This window comes from Papio anubis, chromosome 5 (genome assembly GCF_008728515.1).
Source record: "Papio anubis isolate 15944 chromosome 5, Panubis1.0, whole genome shotgun sequence".
Classification (NCBI taxonomy): domain Eukaryota; kingdom Metazoa; phylum Chordata; class Mammalia; order Primates; family Cercopithecidae; genus Papio; species Papio anubis.
The window spans coordinates 60,253,795-60,279,879 of NC_044980.1; the positions used below are offsets into that span (position 1 = coordinate 60,253,795).

Genomic DNA, 26,085 nt, shown 5'->3' on the forward strand with positions numbered 1-26,085 from the left:
TAAAACAAGAATTTTTTATCAAATAGACAAAATTTTTAAAAATGCTCATTGTTGGCAAGGGTTCCATAAAATGGGCACTCTCATACACTGCTGGTGGGGGTAGAAATTGCTTCAACTTTTCTGGAAAGGCATTTGGCAATATGAATCAAGAGCCTTAGTGGCCAGGCAAGGTGGCTCATACCTGTAATTCCAGCACTCTGGGAGGTCAAGGTGAGTGGATTTGCTTGAGTCCAGAAGTTTTAGACCAGTCTGGGCAACAGGACAAAACCCCGTCTCTAAAAAAAATACAAAAACTTAACCAGGCGTGGTGGGGCACACCTGTAGTCTCAGCTACTTAGGAGGTTAAGGTGGGAGGATCACTTGAGCCAGGGAGGTTGAGGCTGCAGTGAGCCATGATTTCACCACTGCATTTCAGCCTGGGCTAAAATCTCAAACAAAACAAAACAAAACAAAACACTTACACTCTTTGACCTAGTGTCTCTATTTCTAGGAATTTATATAAAGACATTGATCATGGTGCTGTTTTTAAGAGTGAAAGACTGGAAACAACCTCAATAGCCAATAACAGAAAAATTGTTAAATAAATGATGGTACTCCTACTTTGTTAATAGTCCAGTAGCCTTGAAAATGTTTTTTCTAATATTACCTAGTTATGAGAAAAATACAGCGAAGAGTAAAACAAGCAGAGCTCATTATATAGTATAATCATAAAGAACATTATAAGCATATATGTAAAATGTATATATAAACACTTCATAAAATTAGGATCATAATTTCATATTTTCTAGCACATGTCATAGAGTTAGGATCAAGGTTAAGTAATACAAAAAAGGTCACAAGTGGTTATCTCTGGGTGGTGGGGTTTTAAATTTTCATTTTAATACTTTCCTTTTTTTTTCCTAAGTACTTATATTTTCACTATAAAAATAAAAAGGCCGGGTGCGATGGCTCACGCCTGTAATCCCAGCACTTTGGGAGGCCGAGGCAGGTAGATCACAAGGTCAGGAGTTCAAGACCAGCCTGGCCAAGATGGTGAAACCCCATCTCTACAAAAAAAAAAAAAAAAAAAAGAAAAATAGCCTGGCAGGCGCCTGTAATCCCGGGTACTCGGAAGGCTGAGGTAGAGAACTGACTGATCCCAGGAGGCGGAGGTTGCAGTGAGCTGAGATCGCGCCACTGCACTCCAGCCTGGGCAACCAGAGCGAGACTCCGTCTCCAAAAAATAAAAATAAAATTTAAAAAGTGGTCAAGTGCGGTGGCTCAAGCCTGTAATCCCAGCACTTTGGGAGGCCAAGGCAGGCGGACTACCTGAGGTCAGGAGTTCAAGACCAGCCTGGCAAACGTGGTGAAACCCCATGTCTACTAAAAATACAAAAATTAGCCAGGCATGGTGGCACATGCTTGTAATCCAAGCTACTCGGGAGGCTAAGACAGGAGAATCGCTTGAACCCGGGAGGTGGAGGTTGCAGTGAGCCAAGACTGGCCCACTGCACTCCACTCTGGGTGACAGACTGGGACTCCATCTCAAAAAACAATAATAATAATTTAGTTCCTCACGGGCTGTTAGAAGCAGTCACCCTTAGTGATAAGAAACTACAATATGGACAATCACAACATAGCAGTTGACCTCGTCAAAGTAAGCAAAGGAGAAAGAGCAACAGAATGACAGCAAGATAGGAGTCACAGTCTTTTGCAACCTAGTCTCAGAAGTCATGTCCCTTTGTTCTATTGATTCATTACAAACAAGTCATAAGTTCCCTGGTCCACACCTAATGGGAAGGGGATAACACAAAGCCAGGGATACCAGGAGGTGAAAATTATTGAACAGGGTTTTAGAAGCCTGTCTACTGTAAACACAAATGAACTAAATGTTCCAATAAAAAGGCAGGCCGGTGGCTCATGCCTGTAATTCCAGCACTTTTTGAGGGTGAGGTGGGAGGATCACTTGAGACCAGGAGTTCAAGGCTGCAATGAGCTATGACTGTGCCGTTGCACTGCAGCCTGGGCAACAGAGCAAGACCCTATTTCAAACAAACAAACAAACAAATAAATAAAATATACACATATATATATTGAAAAGTCTATTTAAGTTAGAATAAAAACAATATAGTGTGGAGTTTGTAACATTTGTCAAAATAAAAGACCTGACAATAACACAAATGCCAAGAGGGAAGAAATTGAATTTCAGTATTGTAAATTTCTTATACTATATGTATAAGTGGTATGAATTGTTTTTCTAGTATTTTCTGTTGGATTTTGCATCTATGTTCATAAGACTAGGCTACAATTTCCTTACATTATCATTTGCTACCCTAGCCTAGAAAGAATTTACTTTTAAAATATCTTTAATGTTTTCTGAAACATTTTTATATATTATATATCTCTAATGTTACATAAATGTTTATCAATATACAAATATAGATATATTCCCAACCTTCAAGGAATACATCTAGGGATTGACGGCATATCTCTTTATATACGTTTTTTGTATGTGATTGCTTTATTACATTTACATAACACTTATATAACTTACCAGTCTACTGGTATTAACATTTTATCAGTTTGAATGAAGTAAAACCCTACCTTCCTTTAAATATCTTTACCTTTCCCCATTTATAATTGTCTTAAATATTTCCTCTACATCACTGAGAATCAAATCATACATCGTTATACGTTTTGCTTCAATCATGGACACATAACTTAGAAAATTCAAGAAGGAAACTATTGTATTTGGTCATATATCTTCCTTTTCTTTCTTTTCTTTTCTTTTTTTTTTTAAAGACAGGGTCTGATTCTGTCTCTTTTTTGAGACAGGGTCTCACTCCACCCTGGGTGGAGTGCAGTGGCATTGATCATGGCTCACCATAATCTCAAATTCCTGGGTCAAGCAATCTTCCTGCCTTAGGCTCCTTAGTAACTAGGACTACAGGCGCATGACACCACACCTGGCTAATTTATTTTTTGTAGAGACAGGGTCTCGCCATGTTGCCCAGACTCGTCTCAAACTCCTGGCTTCAAGCAGTCCTCTCACCTCAACCTCCTTAAGTGTTGGGATTACGGGTGTGAGTCAACATACCCAGTCTTGTATTTGGTCACATTTTTGCTCTTTCCTGTTGTCCTTCTTTCGTAATGTTCCAAGATTCCTTCTTTCATGATTCCCTTTACGTTTCAGGACTTTCTTTTTTTTAAATAGAGAATGTGGCCTCACTTTATTGCCCAGGCTTATCTTGAACTCCAGGTTTCAAGCTGTCCTCCTGGCCTCAGCTTGGCAGGCCTCAGTCTCCCAAAGTGTTGGGATTACAGGAGTGAGACTGCACCCAGCCAGGAACTTTCTTTAGCCTTCTTTTAGGGTAGGTCTGCTAGCAACAAACTCTCTTAGTTTTCCTTCATCTAATATGTATTTATTTCCCCCTCGTTCCTAAGGGGTAATTTTACCAGATAAATGGTATCTGACAGGGCTGACAGTTCGCTGAGCAACTGAAAAATGTTGAGCCACTTCCTTCCAGCCTCCTTGATACTTCATGAAAATCTACTGTCCTCCCAACTGTTTTTTCCGGTAGGTAAGGTATCCTTTCTCTCACAATGCTTTTAAGACTTTTTCTTTGCCTTCTGTTTTCAGTTTACTTACAATGTGTCTTGGTGTAGGCTTATTTAGGTGTATCCTTTCCCGAGCTGGGGTTCTCTCAGCTTCTCGAACCTGTAGGTTTATGCTTTTTACCAAATTTGGGAAATGTTCAGCCACTATTTTAAAACCCACCCTCTTTCTCCTCTCTTTCTGGGACTTTGATGACACAAATATAGATCTTTTATTACAGAACCATAGGTCTTTGAGGCTCTGTTCATTTGATTTCATCATATTTTGTCTCTGTTAATCAGATTAGGGAATATCTATTGTTCTTTGTTTTTCTGTTTTTTGTTTTGTTTTGTTTTGTTTTGTTTTTTTTTTTTTGAGACTGAGTCTCACTCTGTCTCCAGGCTAGAGTGCAATGGCACGATCTTGGCTCACTGCAACTTCCGCCTCCTGTGTTCAAGCGATTCTCCTGCCTCAGCTTCCCGAGTAGCTGAGACTACAGGTGCACACCACCACGCCCAGCTAATTTTTGTATTTTTTGTATTTTTAGTAGAGACAGGGTTTCACCATGTTGGCCAGGATGTTCTCAATCTCTTGACCTCATGATCCATCCACCTCAGCCTCCCAAAGTGCTGGGATTACAGGCGTGAACCACTGTGCCTAGCCGTATCTATTGTTCTATCTGCAAGTTCGCTGATTCTTTCCTCTGCCCTCTTCATTTTGCTATTGAGCCCATCACCGAATCTTGAATCTGGTTATTGTGCCTCTTATTTTAAACTTTTCAATATGATTCTTCTTTATATTTTCTATTTCTTTGCTGAGACTTTCTATTTTCATTTGTTTCAGGCATGTTTGCAATTGCTGAGTTAAACATTGTCTTGCTCTGTCACCCAGGCGGAGTGCAATGGCACAATCTTGCTCACTGCCACATTTGGCGCTCTTGTTCCAGCGATTCTCCTACCTCTGCCTCCCTAGTAGCTGGGATTACAGGCACCTGCCACCACCCCCAGCTAATTTTTGTATTTTTAGTAGAGATGGGGTTTCACCATGTTAGCCAGGCTGGTCTCGAACTCTTGACCTCATATGATCCACCTGCTTTGGCCTCCCAAGATGCTGGGATTATAGGCATGAGCCACTGCTCCTGGCCCTGTTTTATCTTGATGTTGCTGCTGTGTGTTGTCTTTTTTCATTAAAGTTCAGATTTTTCTAGTTCTTGGTGGGGCATGTATTGTACCCCGGACATTTTGGTTATTATAACACTCTAGATCTTACTCAAATCTTCTGTTTTAGCAGGCCACCTTGGACACCATTCTGATGGAAGGAAAATGGGGCACAGTCTCATTACTACCACAGGTAGTGGTGAAAGTCCACATTTCCTGCTCAGCCTTTTTGACACCCAGGGGTAGGGAAACAGAAGTGCTTTGTGACATCTGGGCAGCTGGGGAATTTCAGCCTCTTCAAAGGCCTCCACTGACATCAGTCTGGCTAAGAAAGGAAGGAGCACCTTGTTACTGATTGCCAGGTGGCCTCCACTGATTCTACAGTCAAGAGTAGGAGGCCTCCTTACCCCTGGATGGTGGTGAAAGTTCTGACGTGGCTTCCTCTAATGAACAGGGTTGCCTCTTTACCACTGGGTGGGTATGTAAGTTCAGAGCCACCACATGGCTTCTTACTGCTGGCAGGGAAGAAAGTCCTGACTCCCAACTCAGTCTTCTCTGATCACCCCAGGGGCAGGACACCATGTTATAGCTCAACAAGGGTAGAACCTGAGGTCTACCACTTTTGGCCTTTTTGGACAGCAGTAGTGGTAGGGTGGTACTTTTTCCATTGTGTTAAGGTGTAGTAGGGTGGTTATAGTTGAAAAATTTTCTGTCTTACAGTGTTGCCTCTTTCCTCATCCTTTTGATAGAGCCAAGTTTTGGGAGACTTGCCTTCCATTGGTGTTTTCTTTTTTTTTTTTTTTTTTTTGAGACGGAGTCTCGCTCTGTCACCCAGGCTGGAGTGCAGTGGCCGGATCTCAGCTCACTGCAAGCTCCGCCTCCTGGGTTCACGCCATTCTCCTGCCTCAGCCTCCCGAGTAGCTGGGACTACAGGCGCCCGCCACCTCGCCCGGCTAGTTTTTTGTATTTTTTTAGTAGAGACGGGGTTTTACCGTGTTAGCCAGGATGGTCTCGATCTCCCGACCTCGTGATCCGCCCGTCTCGGCCTCCCAAAGTGCTGGGATTACAGGCTTGAGCCACCGCGCCCGGCCTGGTGTTTTTAAGGTTACAAGCTTCTCTAGCATCCAGTCTGGTATATACAAGGCAAAAAGAAAACTGCTGTGTCCCTCTTTGCGTCCCAAAGTCCCTAGGCAGTCTGCTGCCTTCGCTCCACTTTTCAGACATTTCCTAACACGTGTATCACATATAATGTGCAAAGTTTTAAGCTACAACTAACAGAAAGAATAGAGAGAAGTATGTCTATTCTTAGTCTGCAACTAGAAGTTCTCTCCTTCCTTTAAAACATTTTCAAGATATTTATTCTCTAATATGAAGAGATATTTAAAACATTTTCAAGATATTTATTCTCTAACGTGAAGAGCCTTCTTTTTTTTGTTCGTTTGTTTGGTTTGATTTTTTAAGAAATAGGGTCTCACTCTGTCACCCAGGCTAGAGTGCAGTGGTGGGATCACTGCAGTCTCAAATTATTGGGCTCTAACAATCCTCCCACATCACTGGGATTACAGGCATCACCACTGCACCTGGGTTCTGAAGTCTTCTAACCAATATAATTTTTAAAATTTTACTTATTTATTTATTTATTTATTTATTATTTTTTGAGACAGAGTCTTGCTCTGTCACCCAGGCTGGAGTGCAGTGGTGCAAGCTTGGCTCACAGCAACCTTCACCTCCCAGGTTCAAGTGATTCTCCTGCTTCAGCCTCCCAAGTAGCTGGAGCTACAGGCACCACGCCTGGCTAATTTTTGTATTTTTAGGACAGACAGGGTTTCACCATATTGGCCAGGTTGGTCTTAAACTCCTGACCTCAACTGATCCACCCGTCTCAGCCTCCCAAAGTGCTGGGATTACAGGTGCGAGCCACAGCGCCTGCCCACCAATGTAATTTTTTTTTTTTTTTTTTTTTTTTGAGATGGAGTCTCACTCTGTCTCCCAGGGTGTATGCAATGGCTCGATCTTGGCTCACTGCAAAATCTGCCTCCTGGGTTTAAGCGATTCTGCCTCAGCTGCCCGAGTAGCTGGGATTAGAGGCACACACCGCCATGCCCAGCTAATTTTTGTATTTTCAGTAGAGGCGGGATTTCGCCATGTTGGCCAGGCTAGTCTCGAAATCCTGACCTCAGGTGATCTGCCTGCCTCAGCCTCCCAGAGTGCTGGTATTACAGGCATGAGCCACTGCGCCCGGCCTATAATTTTAAATTAGGATGAATGTCTTCTAATTGTTGATTTAAGGAGAGCTCTTTATGCATTTGAGATGTGAATTCTTCGTTGGATAGTTACCATAAATACTTTCTCCCACTCTGTGGGTTGCCTTCTAATAGACTCTGTCTAAAGATGTCTTCTTTTTCTATAGACAGAAATTTATAATTTAAATTGGCACATTTAAAATTAAAAAAATATTTAGAACTCTTTCTATTATCTTTAAGATACTTTTTGTTTTTGTCTACTTGCTAAACCTCTTTTTTTTTTTTTTTTTTTTTGAGATGGAGTCTCACTCTGTTGCCCAGGCTGGAGTGCAGTAGCTTGATCTCAGCTCACTGCAACCTTCGCCTCCTGGGTGCAAGCAATTCTCTACCTCACCCTCCAGAGTAGGTGGGACTACAGGCACGTGCCACCACACCCGGCTAATTTTTGTATTTTTTAGTAGAGATGGGGTTTCACCATATTGGCCAGGCTGGTCTAGAACTCCTGACCTCGTGATCTGACTGCCTTGGCCTCCCAAAGTGCTGGGATTACAGGCGTGAGCCACCATGCCTGGCCTGCTAAACATTTTTTTTTTTTTTTGGAAAAGCAAAAAACATTGGCTTCTTTGTAATATGCAACTGTCCTGAAGCAAATACAACCCTTTGCTATCATTATACTAAGTATGAATATCATGTTCCACAGTCAAAGAACAAACCAACCAGAAAACACTTTGACCCAGATATAAGCTAAAAATAAGGGAAATCTTGTCTTATATTTTAAAAATTAAAAAAAAAAAAAAAAAAAAAAAAAACCTGGCCCAGTGCAGTGGATCATGCCTGTAATCTCAGCACTTTGGGAGGCCAAGGTCGGTAGATTACCTGAGGTAATCTACCTGAGACAGGATGTGGTGGCACATGCCTGTAATCCCAGATACACAGAAGGCCTAGGTGGGAGAATCACTTGAAACTGGGATGCGGAGATTATAGTGAGCCAAGATCGTGCCATTGCACTTAAGCCTGGGAAAGAAGAGCAAATTTCTGTCTCAAAAAACAAACAACAACAAAAAAAAGAGTATTTCTCAAAAGTTAACTTTCTACAAAATGTCTATTACTTACTTATGTAATACAACTGTCTGAACATATGCACTTTTGTGCATGATATCAATGTGAAAAATTTGCTTTTTTGTCCCCACTATCAATAGGCTAATACAAACTTTGTAACCTTGCAGGTAATTTTCCTTTAAACATATATTGCATTTTTAAATTGAATAGCCAGTTGTTCTGAAGTATGACATCCCTGTGACATCTCTTCAAGAAACACTTTTTCTTTCTAAATGTCTTTACATTCTTCTTTCCACAACTGATTTTAAATAAATTTATGTGCTCATGGCTGATTCCTTAACCCCATCCTCCCCTGGATTAACTTTTCTTCTGGTTGAAGTTATATCTGTTAACTCTTATTTTAGGGAAAGTGTGTAAGTGGGAAAGATTTTTAGTTTTTATATGTCAGAAAGTTTATTTATTTATTTAAAGATGGTCACTCACTGTCACCCAGGCTTGATAGAATATAGTGAATAGTTAGCTGCAACCTTGAACTCCAGGTATAAGCAATCCTCTGCCTTAGCCTCTCAAGTCGCTGGTACTACAGGCATGTCCCACCATACTCAGCTAGTTTTTTTTTTAATTTTTATTTTTGTAGAGATGGGTTCTCACTTTGCTGCCCAGGCTACAACATTTATTTTGTCCTCATTCTTGAGTAATACTTTAGCTGGTTATGTCATTCAAGATTGATGATCCCTTTTACCCCTCAGCACCAATGTCTACTGTTTCTGATGATATATATAATTACTGTCCTTAGGTTACTATCCTTTCTCTTGGTATCTTTGAATATTTTCTCTTTAATGTGTTGTAGTTTCACTAAACTATATATGCTGAGCATAGTGGCTAATGCTTGTAATCCTAGGATTTTTGGAGGCCAAGGCAAGAGGATTGCTTGAGGCCAGGAGTCTGAGAGCAGCCTGGACAACATGGTAATACCTTGTTTCTACAAAAATAAAAATAAAAAATACATTAGCTGGGCATGGTGGTGCACACCTGTAGTCCAAGCTACTTGGGAGGCTGAGGTGAAAGGATTACTTGAGCTCAAGAAGTTGAGGCTACAGTGAGCCATGACTCTGCCACTGCACTCCAGCCTGGGTGACAGAGTGAGAGCTCATCTCAAAAACAAAACAAATCAAAAACTTATGTCGTGTTGTGGATTTAGCACATTTAGCTTTTTTATCCTGCACAGCATTTAGTGTACATGCTTTTCCAAAGACTTCTGTTTTTCTCCATTCTGGAGATTTTTCAGCTATAATCTATTCAGATATTACTTATTTACATTCTTTCATTCTTTTTATCACAAACTTCTATGTGACATATGGTAGGGTCCTTCAATCTCTCCTCTACATTTCTTATCCATGCTTCATAATTTTTACCTCTTAATCTTTCTGGGTAAATTTTTCAACTGTCTTTCAGTTCATTCTCTCTGACTGTTGCCAGTCAAAACTTATCCTACTTGTAGAAATTGTGTTGAAATTATTATATTTAATCCTATATGGAATCTGTAATTAATTCAATTTCATAACCAAATGTTGGTTCATTTGTTCCTATTTTTGTTTTAAAGGTCCTTGCTCTTTTTAACCAGGCATGGTGGCCCACACCTGTAATCCCAGTGCTTTGGGAGGCCCAGGCAGGAGAATGTCTTGAGACCAAGACCTCAAGACCAGCCTGGGCAACATAGCAAAATTCCATTTCTAAAAAAAAAAAAAAAAGTTAGTCAGCATGGTGGCAGGCACCTGTAGTCCTAGCTATTCGTGAGAGAGAAAGATGGCTTAAGCCCAGGAGTTCAAAGCCACTGAACTCCAGCCTTTGCAAAAGTGAGACCTTATCTCAAAAAAAAAAAAAAAAAAAAAAAAGGCCGGGTGAGTTGGTTGTCTCCTGGAATCCCACCACTTTGGGAGGCTGAGGCTTGTGGATTGCTTGAGCCCAGGAGTTCAGGGCCAGGCTGGACAACATGGTGAAACATGGTCTCTACTAAAAACACAAAAATTGGTAAGGCATGGTGGCTCACACCTGTAATCCCAGCACTTTGGGAGGCCAAAGCAGGTGGATCACTTGAGGTCACGAGTTCAAGACCAGCCTGGCCAACATGGCAAAAACCCGTCTCTACTAAAAATACAAAAAATTAGCCAGGTGTGTTGGTGGGTGTCTGTAATCCCAGCTGCTCAGGAGGCTAAGGCAGGAGAATCTCTTGAATCCGGGAAGAGCAGATTGCAGTGAGCCAAGATCACGCCACTGTACTCCAACCTGGGCAACAGAGCAACACTTGGTTTCAAAACACAGATAAAAAGTCTTTTAAAAGAAATTTGTTTTTTCAAACATCTTCAAAATATCCATTTTATTTTATTTTATTTTTTTATTATACTTTAAGTTCTAGGGTACATGTGCACAACGTGCAGGTTTGTTACATATGTATACATGTGCCATGTTGGTGTGCTGCACCCATTAACTCGTCATTTACGTTAAGTATATCTCCTAATGCTATCCCTCCCCCCATTCCCCACAATAGGACCCGGTGTGTGATGATCCCCTTATTGTGTCCAAGTGATCTCATTGTTCAATTCCCACCTATGAGTGAGAACATGTGGTATTTGGTTTTCTGTTCTTGTGATAGTTTGCTGAGAATGATGGTTTCCAGCTGCATCCATGTCCCTACAAAAGCCTCTGTCACACTATTCTATAAAACTAATTTGATCAAGACTAAATAAATGTTCCACTTCATGATTTTGTTAGGTGTTGCTAACCAGCTAGGATGCTTTCAGTTTCAAGCAACATAAAACCTGTCTCAATCAGCTTAAACCAGAAGGAAAATTTACTATCTTACATATTATGTTCCCAAGTAGGAAAGCTCTAGAATAAATTAATTCACTTGCTCAATAACATTATCAGAATTTGCTCTTTTTCTTTTGTGTTTCTGCCATATTAAACATCCCAGATTTGTCCATGGCAAGCTCTCCTTATGGTTACAAAATGGCTAAGCAGTTCCAGATGTCCCATGCAGACCAAGTAATATCCACCAGAACAAGAGAAGCCACTTCTTCCTGGCATTTTTTTAATCAGTGAAAAAAACATTTCCCCAAAGTTCCTCAGAAGATACATAATAAGTAAATACGGCATCAAATATATTATTTAATAAATCACTAAAGAGGATTCAGATAAGCATGTTTGGTTTAGCTAAATGCATGGCTGTGTAGCCAAGAGTGGATTACCAAAACAAAAATCAATTCTGTTAGAAAGCAAGAACGGGAGAGCCAAAAAACAAAATCTGCTTGCCTTGGCTATCTTTGCATTAGATTCCTTCATTTTGATTTGCACGGTCATATTACTAGAAAAGTGTTATGTTTACGGTTTGTCATTTTTATTCTCTTACTCCCACTCTGTTTTCGCCCCTCCCCACCTAAAGGTTTTAAATTGTTTCAGTCTGCCTCATCTACAAGCTCCGAGTCAGTTATCATGATACCATTATGTGTAACATTTTATAATAATTATATTAAAATTATTGAAACCAGTAAACTAACATTGATATAATGGCATTAACTAAACTGTAGACCCTATTCAAATTTCACCAATTTTTCCAGTATTGTTCTTTTTCAGTTAAAGGAACTTATGTAGGATCCCACCTTACAAGTAGTTATTATTTCTTTTTAGTTTCCTCCAATTTGAGTTTCTCGGACTTTCCTTGTATTTCATAACCTTGACACATTTGAAAAGTACTGACAACTTATTTCATCGGATAAACTTCATTTACATTTGTCTGACATTTTCTCATGATTAGAATGAGGTTATGCATTTTTGGCAAAAATACTACAGAAACAATGTTGTGTCTTTCTAATTATATCATATAAAGAGATTTTCATTATTGAGACCTTTTATCTGATTACCTGTGATATTAACCTTGACCACATGAATAAGGTGGTGTCTGCTGGGTTTCTCCACTATAAAGTTACTGTATTTCCTGTGTAAGTAATAAATACAAAATATAATTTTAGATGATGCAAAGATCCTATTTCATTCTGAATTTTCACCCACTAATTTTAGCATCCTTCAGAAGACGCTAAATTATTACTGTGTGTCTACAAAATTATTACTAGGGTATTTGCTTAAAGACAACTTTTCTTCTACATTTATTAGTTGTAATACTTCTATAAGGAAGAATTATCCATTCTCTCACATTTAGTTGATTGTAATTTTATATCACTATGGATTTGGATATTTATTTTATTCTGCGTATTAAAATCAAAACTATCTCCTTATATCATATTCTACACAAAATTTAACTCAAAATAGTTTACATACATAAACATAAAAGCTAAAACTATGAGCTAGGTGTGGTGGCCCACGCCTGTAATCCCAGCACTTTGGGAGGACAAGGCGGGTGGATCACCTGAGGTCGGGAGTTCGAGACCAGCCTGGCCAATATAGCGAAACCCCATCTCTACTAAAAATACAAAAAAATTAGCCAGGCATGGTGGCAGGCGCCTGTAATCCCAGCTACTTGGGAGACTGAGGTGGGAGAATCGCTTGAACCCAACAGGCAGAGGTTGCAGTGAGCAGAGATCACACCACTGCACTCCAGCCTGGGTGTGACAGAGCGAGGCTCCATCTCAAAACAACAACAACAACAACAAAAAGTTAAAACTGTGAAACTTCTAGAAGAAAATTTTTTGTGCTTTGGTTTGGCAAAGAGTTTTTAGATATGGCATCAAAAACACAATCCATGAAAGAAATCGTTAATAAATAGAATGCCATTAAAATTTCAAATTTTTGTGCTTTAAGATGCCGTTAAGAAAATAAAAACAGACAAGCCATAGACTGAAACTATTTGTAAACATACGTTTAAGAAAGGACTTGTATTCAGAATATACAAAAACTCTTAAAACTTAATAAGACCACCCACTCTAAACATGGGCAAAAGAATTCCATTTAATACACTTTTTCCCATCCCTTTATGTTTACCCTTTCTGAATCATCTTGTATTGGTGTATCTCCTGTATAGTGCATTTGGGTTTTGCTTTGTGAGTTGGGCAGATTCTCAGTTATAAACAATATGCTTGGTCTCACCTCTATGTTAAGAAAGTCAGTCCTCATTGGGCAACCTATGCATTGCTTCCATTCTCCCTTCTCAGTCTCAACCTCTGGCAACCACTGATATTTTTACCACCTCTGTAGTTTTGCCTTTTCCAGAATTCATATAGTTAGAATCATATAGCATATAGCACTTTCAGACTGGCTTCTCCAACTGAGTAACTGGCATTACGGTTCTTCCATGTCTTTTCATAGCTTCATCGCTCCAAATATTTTTGCAAAATATTATTCCATTGTACAAATGTACCTCATTTTGTTTATCCATTTATTTACTGAAGAATATCTGTGTTGCTTCCAATTTTGGGCAATTATACATAATGCTGCTATAAGCATTCATATGCAGGATTTTGTATAGACATATTTTCAACGCATTTGGGCCAATACCTAGGAGTGTAATGCTAGATCATATAAAAGCATGCTTTATTTTAATGAGTTTCCCTTTATCGTGTTTTATAGATATTGTCTGTTGTACAAATGGAAGGTTTTTGGTAATCTTGTGTTGAGCAAGTCTACCACTACAATTTCTCCAACAGCTCATGCTCACTTTGTGTCCCTATATCACATTTTGATAATTTTCACATTTCAAAACTTTTCATTATTATGTCTGTTATGTTGATGTGTAATCAGCGATCAGTCTAATTGTTTAGAGGAATCAAGAACTACATCCATATAAAACAGCAAACTTAAGTAATACATGTTTTGTGTATTCTGACTGCTCCACCAACCAGCTATTCCCTTGCCTCCCTCTTCTTAAGCCTCCCTAGTCCCTGAGACACAACAATATTGAAATAGGCCAACTACTAACCCTACGATGACCTCTAAGTGTTCAGATGAAAGAATAATCACATATTTCTCACTTTAAATCAAAAGCTGAGAAAGAATTAAATTTCGTGAAAAAAGTCATGTCAAAAGTCAAAATAGGACAAAAGTTGGGAGTCTGGCACCAATAGTTACCCAAATAATGAATACAAAGAAAAATCTTGAAAAAAATTAAAAATGCTGCTCTAGCAAACATATAAATGGTAAGAAAGGGAAACAGCCTTATTGCTGATCAATGGAGAAAGTTTTAGTTTTCTCGTGAGAAGATCAAACCAGCCTGCTATGGTTTGAATGAGTGTCCTCCAAAATCCATGTTGAAACTCAATCCACAAAACATGGCAGTATTGAGAGGCAAGGATTTTAAGAGGTGATTGGGTCACGAGGACTGTGCTCTAATGAATGAAAAATGGCGTCTGGGCGCGGTGGCTCAAGCCTGTAATCCTAGCACTTTGGGAGGCCGAGATGGGGAGATCACCTGAGGTCAGGAGTTAAAGACCAGCTGGGCTAACATGGTGAAACCCCGTGTCTACTAAAAATACAAACAATTAGGCGGGCATGGTGGCACACACCTGTAATCCCAGCTACTCAGGAGGCTGAGGTGGGAGAATCGCTTGAACCCAGGAGGTGGAGGTTGCAGTGAGTCAAGATTGTGCCACTGCACTCCAGCTTGGACAACAAGAGCAAAACTCCATCTTAAAAAAAAAAAAAAAAAAAAAAGGAAAGAAAAATGGCTTACTCCATTCATTAATTAATGGAGTATTGGGTTATCATTGGAATGGGACTGGTGAATTTATAAGAGGAAGAGAGATCTTCCTCTCAGACCCTTCACCATGTGATGGCCTGTGCCACTTTGGAATTCTTCAGAGTCACCAGCAGCAAGAGGGCCCTCACAAGATGCAGCTTCTCAATCTTGGAATTCCTGGCTCAATAAATGTAGAAAGAAATTCGTCTTCTTTATAAATTACAGAGTTTTAGTTATTCTAAGAACGGAAAATGGACTAAGACACAACCACAACATTCCTCTAAGCCAAAGGCTAATCCCCAAGGCTTTAACTCTTTTCAATTCTATGAACACTGACAGAGGTGAGGAAGCTGCAAAAGAAAAGTGTGAAGCTAGCAGAGGTTGGTTCATGAGCTTTAAGGAAAGAAGTTATCTCCATAACATAAAAGTGCAAGGGGAAGCAATAAGTGCTGAGGCAGAAGCTGCAACAAGTTATCCAGATCTAGCTAAGATATTGATAAAGGTGACAATGCTAAACAGCAAATTTTCAATGTAGACAAAACAGCCTTCTATTGGAAGAAAGGCCATCTAGGGACTTTCATAGCTAGAGAAGTCAATGTCTGGCTTCAAAGCTTCGAAGGACAGAAAGACTGTCTTGTTAAGGGCTAATGCAGCTGGTGACCTTAAGTTAAAACCAGTGCTCATTTACCATTCCAGCAATCCTAGGGTCCTTATCGTACTAAAATCTGCTCTGCCTGTGCTCTGGTACCAGTCCATGGCCTGTTAGGAAGTGGGTCACACCACAGGAGGTGAACAGCAGGCCAGTGAGCATTACGGCCTGAGCTCTGCCTCCTGTCAGATCAGCAGCATTAGATTCTCACAGGAGCACAAACACTTTTGTGAACTGCACATGGGAGAGATCTAGGTTTCATAATCCTTATGAGAATCTAATGCCTGATGATCTGAGGTAGGACAGTTTCATCCCAAAACCATCCCCCTAGCCATGGCGTGGGTCGATGGAAAAACTATCTTCCACCAAACCGGTCCCTGGTGACAAAAAGATCAGAGATGGCTGTTCTGACGGATTTGGGATTTCAAGTACATTGAAAACCTTCTGGAAATTATTCACCACTCTAGATGCCATTAAGAACATGTGTGATTCATGGGAGGAGGTCAAAATATCAACATTAACAGGAGTGTGCAAGAATTTGGTTCTAAACCTCTTGGATGACTCTGAGGGGGGGGGTTCAAGTAACCACACAGGTGGTAGAAATATCAAGAGAACTAGGAGTGAAGCCTGAAGATGTGACTGAATCGATACAATCTCATGATACAACTTGAACAGATGAGGAGTTACTTCCCATGGATGAGAAAAAAATGGTTTCTTGAGATGGAATCTTCTTCCAGTGAAGATGCAGTGAACATGGTTGAAATGAAAAGATTGAGAATATTATATAAACATTTTTGACATAGCAGTGGCAGGGTTTGAGAGGAGTAACTCCTATTTTGAAAGAAGTTCTACTGTGGGTAGAAAGCTATCAAACAGCATCTTACCATGCTACTGAGAAATCGACTGGTGAAAGTAAGAGTGAATCGATGTGACAAACTTCACTGTCTTATTTTAAGAAATGGCCGGCCGGGCGCGGTGGCTCAAGCCTGTAATCCCAGCACTTTGGGAGGCCGAGGCGGGTGGATCACGAGGTCAGGAGATCGAGACTATCCTGGCTAACATGGTGAAACCCCGTCTCTACTAAAAATACAAAAAATTAGCTGGGCACGGTGGCGGGCGCCTGTAGTCCCAGCTACTTGGGAGGCTGAGGCGGGAGAATGGCGTGAACCCGGGAGGCGGAGCTTGCAGTGAGCCGAGATCACACCACTGCACTCCAGCCTGGGAGACACAGTGAGACTCCGTCTCAAAAAAAAAAAAAAAAAAAAAAGAAATGGCCACAGCCGCAAGAACCTCGAACAATCACTACCCTGATCAGTCAGCAGTCATTAACACTGACAAGACCTTCCACCAGCAAAAAATTACAAATTGCTGATGGCTCAGATTAGGCATCTCAGCATTTTTTAGTAATAAGGTTTGTTTTAAATAAGGTATGTACATTTTTAGAATTAATGCTATATAGTTACTAGACTATAGTGTAAACAAAGCTTTTACATGTACTGGGATATCAAACAATTTCTGTGACTCACTTGGGATATTTGTTTTATTGCAGTTGTCTGGAACCAAACCCACAGTATCCTCAAGGTATGCCTGTAGTAGGGCTATATTTAGCTTTGCAAAAAGCTGTCAAACTGTAACACAAAGCGGCTATATGTTCCTGTTGCTCCACGTCCTCATCAGCTTTTGGTATTATATTTTAATTTCAGCCATTGTGGTAGACACATAGTGATATCTCTTTATTTAAACCTGAAATAATCTAATGACAAATGATAATGAACAACTTTTTCATGTTTATTTGCTATCTATATATCTTCTTTTGTGAGATGCCTGCTCAGATCTTGTACCTAACTTCTTTATTATTATTATAATACTTTAAGCTCTAGGGTACATGTGCACAATGTGCAGGTTTGTGACATGTGTAAACATGTGCCATGTTGGTGTGCTGCACCCATTAACTCGTCATTTACATCAGGTATATCTCCTAATGCTATCCCTACCCCCCTTCCCCACAATAGGACCCGGTGTGTGATGATCCCCTTACTGTGTCCAAGTGATCTCATTGTTCAATTCCCACCTATGAGTGAGAAGAGTGGTGTTTGGTTTCCTGCTCTGGTGATAGTTTGCTGAGAATGATGATTTCCAGCTGCATCCATGTCCCTACAAAGGACACGAACTCATCCTTTTTTATGGCTACATAGTATTCCACGGTGTATGTGTGCTACATTTTCTTAATCCAGTCTGTCACTGATGGACATTTGGGCTGATTCCAAGTCTTTGCTATTGTGAATAGTGCTGCAGTAAACATACGTGTGCATGTGTCTTTATAGCAGCATGATTTATAATCCTTTGGGTATATCCCTAGTAATGGGATGGCTGGGTCAAATGGTATTTCTAGTTCTAGATCCTTGAGGAATCGCCACACAGTTTTCCACAATGGCTGAACAAGTTTACAGTCCCACCAACACTGTAAAAGTGTTCCTATTTCTCCACATCCTCTCCAGCACCTGTTGTTTCCTGATTTTTTAATGATTGCCATTCTAACTGCTGTGAGATGGTATCTCATCGTGGTTTTAATTTGCATTTCTCTGATGGCCAATGATGATAAGCATTTTTTCATGGGTCTGTTGGCTGTATGAATGTCTTCTTTTGAGAAGTGTCTGTTCATATCCTTTGCCCACTTTTTGATGGGGTTGTTTTTTTCTTTTAAATTTGTTTGAGTTCTTTGTAGGTTCTAATAGCCCTTTGTCAGATGAGTAGATTGCAAAAATTTTCTCCCATTCTGTAGGTTGCCAATCACTCTGATGGTAGTTTCTTTTACTGTGCAGAAGCTCCTTAGTTTAATTAGATCCCATTTGTCAATTTTGGCTTTTGTTGCCATTGCTTTTGGTGTTTTAGACATGAAGCCCTTGCCCATGCCTATGTCCTGAATGGTATTACCTAGGTTTTCTTCTAGGATTTTTATGGTTTTAGGTCTAACATTTAAGTCTGTAATTCATCGTGAATAAATTTTTGTATAAGGAGTAAGGAAAGGATCCAGTTTCAGCTTTCTACTTATGGCTAGCCAATTTTCCCAGCACCGTTTATTAAATAGGGAATGCTTTCCCCGTTTCTTGTTTTTGTCAGGTTTGTCAAAGATCAGATGGCTGTAGATGTGTGGTATTATTTCTGAGGACTCTGTTCTGTTCCATTGGTCTATATCTCTGTTTTGGTACCAGTACCATGCTGTTTTGGTTACTGTAGCCTTGCGGTATAGTTTGAAGTCAGGTAGTGTGATGCCTCCAGCTTTGTTCTTTTGGCTTAGGATTCTCTTGGCAATGCGGGGTCTTTTTTGGTTCCATATGAACTTTAAAGCAGTTTTTTTTCCAATTCTGTGAAGAAAGTCATTGGTAGCTCGATGGGGATGGCATTGAATCTATAAATTACCTTGGGCAGTATGGCCATTTCACAATATTTCTTCTTCCTATCCATGAGCATGGTATGTACTTCCATTTGTTTGTGTCCTCTTTTATTTCACTGAGCAGTGGTTTGCAGTTCTTGAAGAGGTCCTTTACATCCCTTGTCAGTTGGATTCCTAGGTATTTTCTTCTCTTTGAAGCTATTGTGGATGGGAGTTCATTCATGATTTGGCTCTCTGTTTGTCTGTTACTGGTGTTTAAGAATGCTTGTGATTTTTGCACATTGATTTTGTATCCTGAGACTGCTGAAGTTGCTTATCAGCTTAAGGAGATTTTGGGCTGAGACAGTGGGGTTTTCTAAATATACAATCATGTCATCTGCAAACAGGGACAATTTGACTTCTTCTTTTCCTACCTGAATACCCTTGATTTCTTTCTCTTGCCTGATTGCCCTAGCCAGAACGTCCAACACTATGTTGAATAGGAGTGGTGAGAGAGGGCATCCCTGTCTTGTGCCAGTTTTCAAAGGGAATGCTTCCAGTTTTTCTCCATTCAGTATGATATTGGCTGTGGGTTTTCATAAATAGCTCTTATTATTTTGAGATACGTTCCATCAATACCGAATTTATTGAGAGTTTTTAGCATGAAGGGCTGTTGAATTTTGTCAAAGGCCTTTTCTGCATCTGTTGAGATAATCATCTGGTTTTTGTCTTTGGTTCTGTTTATATGCTGGATTACGTTTATTGATTTGCGTATGTTGAACCAGCCTTGCATCCCAGGGATGAAGCCCACTTGATCATGGTGGATAAGCTTTTTGATGTGCTGCTGGATTCGGTTTGCCAGTATTTTATTGAGGATTTTTGCATCGATGTTCATCAGGGATATTGGTCTAAAATTCTCTTTTTTTGTTGTGTCTCTGCCAGGCTTTGGTATCAGGATGATGTTGGCCTCATAAAATGAGTTAGGGAGGATTCCCTCTTTTTCTGTTGATTGGAATAGTTTCAGAAGGAATGATACCACCTCCTCCTTTTCCCTCTGGTAGAATTCGGCTGTGAATCGGTGTGGTCCTGGACTTTTTTTGATTGGTAGTCTATTAATTATTGCCTCAATTTCAGAGCCTGCTATTGGTCTATTCAGGGATTCAGCTTCTTCCTGGTTTAGTCTTGGGAGAGTGTGAGTGTCCAGGAAATTATCCATTTCTTCTAGGTTTTCTAGTTTATTTGCGTAGAGGTGTTTACAGTATTCTCTGACGGTAGTTTGTATTTCTGTGGGGTCGGTGGTGATATCCCCTTTATCATTTTTTATTGCATCTATTTGATTCTTCTCTCTTTTCTTCTTTATTAGTCTTGCTAGCGGTCTATCAATTTTGTTGATCTTTTCCAAAAACCAGCTCCTGGATTCATTGCTTTTTTTGGAGGGTTTTTTATGTCTCTATCTCCTTCAGTTCTGCTCTGATCTTAGTTATTTCTTGTCTTCTGCTAACTTTTGAATGTGTTTGCTCTTGCTTCTCTAGTTCTTTTAATTGTGATGTTAGGATGTCAATTTTAGATCTTTCCTGCTTTCTCTTGTGGGCATTTAGTGCTATAAATTTCCCTCTACACACTGTTTTAAATGTGTCCCAGAGATTCTGCTATGTTGTGTCTTTGTTCTCATTGGTTTCAAAGAACATCTTTATTTCTGCCTTCATTTCGTTATGTACCCAGTAGTCATTCAGGAGCAGGTTGTTCAGTGTCCATGTAGTTGAATGGTTTTGATTGAGTGTCTTAGTTCTGAGTTCTAGTTTGATTGCACTGTGGTCTGAGAGACAGTTTGTTATAATTTCTTTTCTTTCCCATTTGCTGAGGAGTGCTTTACTTCCAACTATGTGGTCAATTTTAGAATAAGTGCGACGTGGTGCTGAGAAGAATGTATATTCTGTTGATTTGGGGTGGAGAGTTCTGTAGATGTCTATTAGGTCCTCTTGGTGCAGAGTTGAGTTCAATTCCTGGATATCCTTGTTAACTTTCTGTCTCGTTGATCTGTCTAATGTTGACAGTGGGGTGTTGAAGTCTCCCATTATTATTGTATGGGAGTCTAAGTCTCTTTGTAATTCTCTAAGGACTTGCTTTATGAATCTGGGTGCTCCTGTATTGGGTGCATATATATTTAGGATAGTTAGCTCTTCCTGTTGAATTGATCACTTTCACACACACCAATCAGATGTAGATTCGGTCTTTTCACATTATCCCATATTTCTTGGAGGCTTTGTTCATTTCTTTTTACTCTTTTTTCTCTACACTTCTCTTCTCGCTTCATTTCATTCATTTGACCTTCAATCGCTGATACTCTTTCTTCCAATTGATCGAGTCGGTTACCGAAGTTTGTGTATTTGTCATGTAGTTCTTGTGTCATGGTTTTCATCTCTATCAGTTCTTTTAAGGTCTTCTCTGCATTGATTATTCTAGTTATCCATTCATTCATTCTTTTTTCAAGGCGTTTAGTTTCTTTGCGCTGGTTACATAGTTCCTCCTTTAGCTCTGAGAAGTTTGATCGACTGAAGCCTTCTTCTCTCGTCAAAGTCATTCTCTGTCCAGCTTTATTCCATGGCTGGCAATGAGCAGCGTTCCTTTGGAGGGGGAGATGCACTCTGATTTTTGAATTTCCAGCTTTTCTGCACTGCTTTTTCCCCATCTTTGTGGTTTTGTCTGCCTTTGGTCTTTGATAATGGTGACGTACTGACGGGGTTTTGGTGTGGGTGTCCTTTCTGTTTGTTAGTTTTCCTTCTAACAGTCAGGACCCTCAGCTGCAGGTCTGTTGGAGTTTGCTTGAGGTCCACTCCAGACCCTGTTTGTCTGGGTATCAGCAGCGGAGGCTGCAGAAGCTAGAATATTGCTAAACAGCGAGTGTTGCTGTCTGATCCTTGCTCTGGAAGCTTCATCTCAGGGGTGTACTCAGCTGTGTGAGGTGTGAGGTGTCGGTCTGCACCTAGTGGGTGGTGTCTCCCAGTTAGGCTACTCAGGGGTCAGGCACCCACCTGAGCAGGTAGTCTGTCCGTTCTCAGATCTCAACCTCCGTGCTGGGAGAACCACTGCTCTCTTCAAAGTTGTCAGACAGGGACTTTTACATCTGCAGAGGTTTCTGCTGCTTTTTGTTTAGCTATGCCCTGTCCCCAGAGGTGGAGTCTACAGAGACAGGCAGGCAGGCCTCCTTGAGCTGGAGCAGGCCCCACCCAATTCGAGCTTCCCGGCAGCTTTGTTTACCTACTTAAGCCTCAGCAATGGCGGGCGCCCCTCCCCCGGCCTCGCTGCCGCCTTGCAGTTAGATCTCAGACTGCTGTGCTGGCAATGAGGGAGGCTCTGTGGGCGTGGGACCCTCTGGGCCAGGTGTGGGATCTAATCTCCTGGTGTGCTGTTTGCTAAGACCCTTGGTAAAGCACAGTATTAAGGTGGGAGTTACCTGATTTTCCAGGTGTTGAGTGTCTCAGTTTCCCTTGGCTAGGAAAAGGAATTCCCTTCCCCCTTGCGCTTCCCAGGTAAGGCAATGCCTCATCCTGCTTCAGCTCTCACTGGCTGGGCTGCACCCACGGACCAGCATGGACTGTCTGACACGCCATAGTGAGATGAATCCAATACCTCAGTTGAAAATGCAGAAATCACTCGTCTTCTGTGTCACTTACACTGGGAGCTGGAGGCTGGACCTGTTCCTATTCAGCCATCTTGGGCACCCCTCGCCAAATGGTCTTTTACCTACTTTTTAATTGGTTTTCCTTATTGTTGATTTTTAAAGAGTTCATTGTATATTTTGGATACAAATCCTTTATCATATATATTTTGCAAAATTTTTATCCCAGGTTGTGGCATATCTTTTCATTTTAACAGTGTCCTTCACAGAGCAGTTTTTAATTTTAATAAAGTCCAACTAATTTTTTTCTTTCATGAATCATGCTTTTGGTGTTGTAGCTAAAAAGTCATCGCCAAAGTCAGTGTCAGTCCTCCAACTTTGTTCTTCTTAAGTATCTTGGCAGCTACTCTGGGTCTTTCCCTCATTAACTTTAAAATTTTGTCAACATCCACAAGTACCTTGCTAGGATTTTTATTGAGATTTCATTGAATCTGTAAAGTCAGGAAGACATAACACCTTAACAATATTTAGTCTTCCTACACATGAACATGGAATATTCTTCTATTTATTTCTATCTTCAATTTGTTTCATGAGACTTTTGTAGTTTTCCATATAGATCTTGTACAAAGTTAATTTCGTTTCCTTCCTTCCTTCCTTCTCTCTCTGCTCTCTTTTGGTGCTAATGTAAATGTTTTAAATTTCTAATTCCAAATGTTCATCCCTGGTATATACAAGAAAGTAACTGAATGTGTATGAACCATACATTCTCTGTAAACTTGCTATATTCAGGTTTTAGTTCCAAATTATTTTTCGTTGAGACATAGGAATTTTGTCTTATTGCATTAGCAAGAACTTCCAGAGCAACATTAAATAGGAATGATGTAATCTACTTGCCTTGTTTCCCTTCTTCAAGGGAAAGCATCTGATGTCCCACCATTAAGTATGTTAGCTGTAGGTTTTTTGTAGATATTCTTTATGAAGTTAAGGGTTTTCTTATATTCCTAGTTGGCTGAGAGCTTTGTTTTTATCACAGATAGGTGTTGGCTTTTTTGTCAAATGGCTTTTCTGCCTCTGTTGATATGATCATGACTTTTCTCCTTTAGTGTGATAATGTAATGGATTGTATAAACTGATTTGTTGAATCAGCCTTGCATACCTGAAATAAATGCCACTTGACTGTGGTGTATAGTTTTTTGTTATATATTGTTGTGTTAGATTTGCTAATATTCTTTGTTTTTTGAGACAGTTTCGCTCTTGTTGCCCAGGCTGGAGTGCAATGGTGTGATCTCGGCTCAATGCAACATCCTCCTCCCAGGTTCAAGCGATTCTCCTGCCTCAGCCTCCAGCCTCAGCATGTTCCACCATGCCCGGCAGATTTTGTGTTTTTAGTAGAGACAAGGTTTCTCCACGTTGGTCAGGCTGGTCTCAAACTCCTGACCTCAGGTGATCTACCCACCTTGGCCTCCCAAAGTGCTGGGATTACAGGCATGAGCCACCATGCCCAGCAGATCTGCTAATATTCTGTTGAGAATTTTTACAGCTATGTTCATGAGAGATACTGGTCTGTAGTCCTTTTTTGTAACAACTTTACCTAATTTTGTTATCAGGGTAATTCTGGCCTCACATGCTTTTGTTGTTGTTGTTGTTGTTTTGAGACGAAGTTTTACTTTGTCATGCAGGCTGAATTGAAGTGCAGTGGCGCAATCTCAGCTCACTGCATCCTCCCCCTCCCAGGTTCAAGTGATTCTTTTGCCTAAGTCTCTCGAGTAGCTGGGATTACAGGCACGTGCCACAATGCCTGGCTAATTTTTTTTTTTTGTATTTTTAGTAGAGATGGGGTTTCACCGTATTGGTCAGGCTGGTCTCAAACTCCTGGCATCGTGATCCACCCGCCTCAGCCTCCCAAAATGCTGGGACTACAGGCATGAGTCACCACACCTGGCCTCACAGAATGTGTTAAAACATTTCCTCTGCTTCTATTTTCTAGAATAGACTATATAAAACTGGCATCACTTTCTCCTTGAATGGTAGAATTCACGAGTGAAGCCATCTGAGACCAGTGCTTTGTTTTGGAAGCTCATAATTGATTCAATTTATTTTATAAGTTTATGCAAGGCAGTTATTTCTCCTTGTGTAAGTTTTGGTAGGTTGTGTCTTTCACAAAATTGGTCCATTTCATCTGTTATCAAATTTGTGCACTCAGAATTGCTCATAACATTCCTTTATTATCCTTCTAATGTCCTAATGTTCAGAAGAAGAGTAATAATAATGGCACCTCTTTTCATTTCAGATTTTAGTAATTTTTGTTTTTTCTTTTGTTATGGCAGGAAGTTTTATAAATTTTAACTTTTCATTGAATTTCATTTGTTTCACTGAATTTCTCTATTGTTTTTGTTTCAATTTTATTGATTTCTACTCTATTTCTTCTGCTTACTTTGCATTTAATTTGCTCTTTTTCTAATTTCCTAAAGTAGTAATTGATTTTAGATCTTTAACGTTTTCCAATATATGCATTCAATACTATAAATTTCCCTCTAGCCACTGCTTTTGCTGCATCTCACAATTTTTTTTTTTTTTTTTTGAGACAAAGTCTCGCTCTGTTCCCCAGGCTGGAGTGCAGTGGTGCCATCTCCGCTCACTGGATGCTCCACATCCCAGGTTCATGCCATTCTCCTGCCTCTGCCTCCCAAGTAGCTGGGACTACAGGTGCCCGCCACCATGCCCAGCTAATTTTTTGTATTTTTAGTAGACATGAAGTTTCATCGTGTTAGCCAGGATGGTCTCAAACTCCTGACCTCATGATCCACCCGCCTCGGCCTCCCAAAGTGCTGGGATTACAGGCATGATCCACCGCGCCCAGTCGCATCTCACAAATTTTGATAATTTGTATTTTCATTTATTTCAAAATATATTTTCTCTTGAGACTTCTTTGACCTATGTGTTTAAAAGTGCGCTCCTTAATCTACAAGTATTTTGGGATTTTCCAGGTATTTTCTAATTTAATTCCTTTGTAGTTAAAGACATACATTCTATGGTGTCTTTTATTAAAAGTTAATTACCCCTTTATCACCATGCTTGATCATTTTCCTTGTTCTGAAGTCAGCTTTGTATGAAATTAATATAGCTACGCCAGCTTTCTTTTCATGAGTGTAGTTTGATATGTTAGTCTATCTAGGCTACCCTAACAAAATACCATACACTAGGTGACTTAAACAACATAAATTTTCTTTTTCTCAAATTTCTGAAGACTGGAAGTCTGGGATCAGGGTGTCATCACAATTTCTGGGGAAGGCTTTCTCATTTGTAGACAGCTACCTTCTAGTCGTATCTTCACATGGCAAAGAGAGCAAGCTCTCTGTGTCCCTTCTTATAAGGACACTAACCTTATGTTAGTCATGGTGCCACCTAACCTTAATTATCTTCCAAGATCCCTATCTCCAAATACTATCACACTGGGGGTTAGGGCTTCAACATACAAATTTGGGGAACAGGGGGAACATGAACATTCAGTCCATTAACACGTGATGTATCTTTCTCCATCTTTGTATTTAAAGTGGATTTCTTGTTTAGTCTTGTTTTTTAATCTTCTGTGACAGTATCTGTGTATTTGTGTATTTAGACAACTCACATTTAAACTGATTGATATAAATTACTATATCTGTTAATGTTTTCTATTAATTGCTCTTCTTTTGTTCTTGTCTTCCACTTTTCTGCCTTCTCTAAGTT

At 40.1% G+C, this 26,085-nt stretch overlaps 1 protein-coding gene across 1 annotated transcript in view; it reads right to left on the reverse strand.

Moving 5' to 3' along the window:
- Positions 1–26,085, reverse strand: part of CENPK (centromere protein K) — a 97,499-nt gene that overhangs the window by 21,069 nt on the left and 50,345 nt on the right. The window contains exon 11 of the transcript XR_002522926.2: positions 11,954–12,027. The gene's annotated coding sequence lies outside the window, so the exon portion shown is untranslated. The remainder of the gene's footprint in view (positions 1–11,953; positions 12,028–26,085) is intronic.